A 5,756-nucleotide genomic window follows, 5' to 3' on the forward strand; every position below is an offset into this window, starting at 1 on the left:
TGATACTTCTCAGAATTAACTCATAAGTATATGAACTTTAAACAACTACATGGATTTCTTTAAAAAGATATAACCATTTGATCCTAACCTTTTGGCCTCCTCTGTAAACCCCTACTGATAGTTGACCAACCTGGTTAGAGTAGGACAATTAGAACTGACAGGATGTGAGGACCACTGTAGAGGAGGAGGATATAAGAGGATAATAAATATGGGACATTCTCTATCTGTTCCTTAAAGAATGTGAGGTATAGAAACTCCCAGGAAAAAAATGCAGGTTAGACCTCATAATGTGGGTGGTGAGGGGGAAACAGGCACTCTCTTTAGAAAACACTGGGGCCAGCAGGTGGCATGGTGGTTAAGGTGCTGGACTCCCACATGGCTGATCATGGTTCAAACCCTGGACCAGGCAGCTTGAAAGTCATGCTAGGTGTATATGTGTGCATGCCCAACATCCTGAGAGAAGAATGGAGAAGGGATTACAGCGTAGCCATTCCCCACTGGGGGTTGATTTCTCACTTTCTCTCTCTCTCTCTGGTAAGCACATGTTCCCTCTGGCAATAACCTAAGAAATAAGTAATTTGCCTGTGAGGTGGAGGTTTTATCAGGTTGCAAACAGTATGAAATGTGGCCCTACTCCTTTATAGAAATACTTAGAGACACTTCAAAAACACAGTAGCTCCTTCCAAATACTGTGACCCATTTGTTAAGTGACATCTGGTGTAGTTTATCAATGTTCAAAGATTCCTTTATGAGCCATACATATCATTCTTGGAAGAGTTGGTTAAAGGAAAGTAGGGCTTGAGTGTTTATATAGAGAGTAGTCTGAAGATTTCAGTGTGAAAACAGCTAATAAGCAATAAAGAGGTGAAGTAAAATACTGATGTTTAAAGAAAAGGTCTTTTAGTAAGTTCTTTCTGCTTGCTGTTAAGTTTGCTAAACTGACATCAATTATTTTGGTTATTACTAAAATTTCTATGAAATACTTAAGTAAATTTTTGAAATAAATATTTCTGACAAAGAACTTTCCATGTTGTCATGATTATGTGGACACTTAAAAGATTACTTGAAGTGTTCAAAATAAATGTTCATTTAGGCCACCATTGGCTTTTTTTTTTTTTTTTTTTTGCCCTAATCCGACAGTTGGATCAAAAACTCTGCTCTGACAGCAAAAATTCAGCCTCATGTGAATACCTTGTATGAGAAATACAGAAACACTTAAGTTGCCCATGTAGGAAAAGTTATGTCATTGGATTGGCAGGCTGGTAAAAACATGGGAGAAAAATCATTTATAGTAGAGTGTAGATGAAAATAATTTATAAGCGCCTCTACTGAGGTATGTGTCTTCAAATCTGTAATTAATTTTAGCGACCCCAATCACATTTTTTGGTAGTCAAAAAATAATAAAGCTAAATTTTGAAATGGAATATCCTGTGGATTTTTAAATCTTGAAACTTTATATATCATAAGAAGGGTACAATAGATATTTTAAAAGTTCTCCTAAAACTAGGACCAGCAGATGGCATAATGGTTACATGGCTGGACTCCCATGTAGTATACTGCAGTTTGAGTCCCAGACCCAGTAGCTTAAAACTCATGCCAGGTGTGTGCACATGCATGTCCAAAATTCCAAAAGGAGAATGGAGGAGAAAGGATTGTGGCATGGCCACCCGCCTGGGGAGGTGATTTCTCGCTTTCTGTCTCTTTCTCTCTCTGGTGAGCACACACGCCCTATAGCAATAAAACTCTCTCAAAAAAAAGTTCTTATAAAACCTCAAAGGTTTATCAAAACAAATACCATGGTTAAAACATTTTTTAATACAGTAATAAATCAATAAGGGAATTGAACCAGATTCAGGATTGAAATGACATATTCCTCCATGAAGATTTCAAAGCCAGATTCTTCAACCTAAGAAGGAAGGAAAAGGCAAAGAAAGTATCAGTAATTCAAAAGAATATATATTTAAAAAAACCACTCTTACACATAATAAAACCAGTGTCCAAACAGGTTAGAACACACCTGTGTGGTAAGACTACAACCAGAATCAGCTCAGAGAGAAGATTAAGGGATCACACCCTGGTCAAAGCCAACATCGAAGCAATGGCAATACCAGGTCAGACTATACTTCACTCATCATTGCATCATTGCATTCCACATTCTTGTATGGCCTAAGAGCAGCCCAACACCCTATTTTCACATTCGAAAAAACTTAGGCTTACCTATGGAAAAAAAATAAAGGCTTCTTTTCAGATGAATGTCAACCATGAGGTTGCAATCAATTATGTTATCTTCCATGATGCTTTGCTTTAAACAACTCTGCTTTATAAAGATGCAAACTTGGGGGCCAACAGGTGGCACAGTTGGATCCTACATGGCTGATTGCATGGCTTGAGTCCAGAACTGGAGACTGGAAAAACATGGTGCATATGTGCATTCCCAGAATCCCAAGAGGAGTGTGGAGAAGGGACTGATTTCTCTCTCTCTCTCTCTCTCTCTCTCTCTCTCTCTCTAGCAGACTATAGCAGAAGAAAAAACGCAAACTTGAACAAACAAACAAACTTGTTTGTTTTTGAAGCACAGAGGACAGTGGAGATCTCTCTCTCTCTCTCTAGCAGACACATGTGTCCTATAGCAGAAGAAAAAACGCAAACTTGAACAAACAAACAAACTTGTTTGTTTTTGAAGCACAGAGGACAGTGGAGAAGCATTTACCATTCAAAAACTTCCATACATTATAAAATCTCAGGGACATTCATGAAGTGACTATGGCTTAGTTTGAAAACAAAAGCTTTGGAAAAGATTTTCTAGTAAATTCCTTGACTTATACTTCCATTGCCAAAAGAGATAAAAAAGTATAGTCATAAACTTTTTATACCAGGATCTTCTATTTTCAGAGTCCAAGACCCAGAGAGGCTACAATTTCCCAAAGGTCCATAGCAAATTAACAGAGCTGGATAGAGAACTGAGGTGTGATGAACAGATTCACATTTTTTCCACTACCAGCTAAATAAAAGGTTTAGTTTCATTTTTCTCCAGGGTCCTACCCTCAGATTTACTAATCAGGGAGGGCATAAGCAAAATAAAAGAAGCAAGGGAAGTTTGGGTAATTCACAACCTGGATGATGAATCTGTGCAAGAGAAAGCTTGACTACGTTTCATTTATTCCAAATAACACCTTCTGGCGTATACTATTGCTGACACAGAAAAGTATAAGGATCACAAAATCACCCTCTCCAGATCTACATGGTACTGTCAGTATGTAAATAACAATTCTGGAGCTACTCTATATTCCTTTTGGCTATCTAAAAATGTCAATTGACTGATACTCCACAATTAAACATTGACAGCTGTGGGTCTATGTTCACTACTCAATTAAGCTCCATAGAAAGGAAACTAACTTATGAAGTGCTTGTTACTCAAGGGCTATGCTTGTTTGACCCCTTAGCTCATCATGCTCTGCAGGTGAATAGGTCCACATTAGAAATAAGGAAACATGGGGCTGGTAGGTGGCTTGGTGGTTAAGGGTGGTTAAGGTTACTGGACTCCCGCATAGCCGACTGTGGTGTAAGTCCAGGACTTGGCTTTCTTTCTCACTTTCCTTCTCTCTTTCACTCCCTTTCTGGTCAAATAAAAATAAAATTAAATAATATAATTTTTTAAAAAAGAAGTGAGGAAACAGCCTGAGACAGCTTAATTTAGACAGCTCTGCCTAAAATCATGAAACCTGTGGGAGCCAAGCTCTGAACAAATGAGTGCCTGACTTTAAAGCCCATGTCCTCAGGGGGGTCTCCTGCCTCCAGTTTCTCTCCCATCCAATGTACTCTAAATATCACATAAACACTTCCTTTAAAATAATAGGAAGGTGTGATTGTCATAGGCATTCAATTGCTCTCCATGGTCCAGGAAATATAATCCCAACTACTTTGCTTAGCATTCATGATGTTTCAAAACTGGTCCTTAAAGTCTTACCAACTCAGACTATTCTTTAGTCCCCAAATCTGCTCTATTTGACTTTGTGCCCTCCATCCAGAAAGTCCTTCTTGCCTTCTGTAGAAATCCTTCTTGTACTTCACTCCTCTCTCCAGTTTGTGATCCTCCAAAATGCCAAATTTTACATGAAACCTTGCGCCATAAATGCAACAGGAAGTATTTGTCCTGTCTCAGAATTAGCAAAGTACCTATTTCACTTTGTATTTTAAGATCCAGACATTCTGGGACCAGCAGCTGATGTAATGGCTATGTTGCTGGACTCCCATGTAGTCGACCACGTGTTCGAGTCCCAGACCCAGTGGCTTAAACTCACGCCAGGTGCGTGTGCATTTATGCCCAAGATCCAGAGAGAATGGAGAAGGGATTGCGGCGTGGCCATCCCATGGTGGTGTGACTTAACTCTGTTTCTCTGGCCAGCGCACCCGCCCTATAGCAAAAACCTCTCCAAAATAATAATAATCATAATCCAGACATCCTGAGTATCAAGATTTTTTAAAAAGCCTAACTTCTATCTACCTCTCAGCTTCATCTTCAGCTCCTGGCAAACAGTCCACGTGCTATGGCCACACACAGCATTTTCCTAATTTTCTGCTTCAGACACTATGCTCCACGTGAAGGGCTTTCCCCGCCCCTTTTAATAGGGAGAGCGCCTACTTACACTTCCAAAGCTTCTTTAAATGTCACCTTCTTTTAATTAGCCCTAATTCCCTCAGTCAACCCCTCCTCTGACGCCGACAGCACCATCACATGCCAATTATTCACTAGTTTATGCTTTCCGTGGTTTTTCCCACCAGCCCCATCTCAGAGTTCCTGAAGACCCAGGCCTGTCTTTTACGGGCCTTTGCGGCCACTGCTCTGGGACATGGAAAGAGGTTCAATAAATCAACACTGCCTTCAGTCAGTTAACAGCCCTCTCTACTAAACCTTTTGCTCCTAGATTATAAAAGCATCAGCACAATATAAAGCCGACTTACCCCATCGCTTCGCGTAGATAAGGACCATACCAAGCTTCATGTTCCCAGGCTCTACCGCGTGGCGCTCTGTGCAGCTCCCTGCGCCAGACAGCCGAGGGTTACACACGGCAGACCCTCATCCGCACACCTATACAATAATAAGGACTAACTTCGGGAGACTGAGTTGTCCTTGCGCGGCAACGTGAATAAGGCCAGGGCTCGTCTAACACCCAGGCTACAGATCGCAGCCCGCTTTCCAAGCTCCTACGCCTCAGACCGCTCCGGAGGCCTGTCGCACGCGGGGAAGAAAGACTGCAGCCGAGCTCTCAAGCTCTGAGCTCGCAGGGTCTGGACACCACCCATCGCCGTCTCTCTCCACCCGCTGTGCCTCGCCGCAGGCCCAAATCCCACAGCCCAGCGCGGCTTTCTGCGGACAGCCAATCCCACGGCGAGCAGACGGTCACATGAGCGGACGTGAGGCGGGGCTGATGCAGGGAGCAGCCAATAGAAGACAGAGGAGAACTTCAGGGGTGGGGCGGCGGGATGGAGGACAGGCTTGTCCTGTCGCCTTTTAGAGTCTGCGTGGCGTTCTCTATTCTATAAGAGATTGGCTTCCTGTGCCTGGGGCAATTCTTTTCTCTCCTTTATATCCCGCCCTCAGGCCTCCGGGCAGAATGGTTTGCCTGTGCAGAATCCCACTTGGTTGACGTGGTTTGAACCTCCTGATGTTTGTAAGAAGAGGATGGGTTTTTGTGTGTACCCCATATCCGAACTGGATGGAGAAATGGAGAAGGCGTTGGGGCATGACCACGCCC

At 42.3% G+C, this 5,756-nt stretch overlaps 1 long non-coding RNA gene and 1 other non-coding gene across 2 annotated transcripts; both read right to left on the bottom strand.

Annotated features, from left to right (window-relative positions):
* Window positions 1-1,794: 1,794 nt before the first annotated feature.
* Window positions 1,795-5,353, bottom strand: LOC106735483 (uncharacterized). The gene is made up of 2 exons (XR_001370793.2): window positions 4,963-5,353; window positions 1,795-1,906 (listed from the first exon to the last, which is right to left on the bottom strand). It is a non-coding gene; the product is annotated as an uncharacterized LOC106735483 (long non-coding RNA).
* On the bottom strand, window positions 2,044-2,140 carry LOC114008881 (Z30 small nucleolar RNA). Its single transcript, XR_003550371.1, has one exon. It is a non-coding gene; the product is annotated as a Z30 small nucleolar RNA (small nucleolar RNA).
* Window positions 5,354-5,756: the final 403 nt, after the last annotated feature.

Source organism: Tupaia chinensis, unplaced genomic scaffold (assembly GCF_000334495.1).
Source record: "Tupaia chinensis unplaced genomic scaffold, TupChi_1.0 Scaffold000407_4, whole genome shotgun sequence".
Taxonomy (NCBI): domain Eukaryota; kingdom Metazoa; phylum Chordata; class Mammalia; order Scandentia; family Tupaiidae; genus Tupaia; species Tupaia belangeri.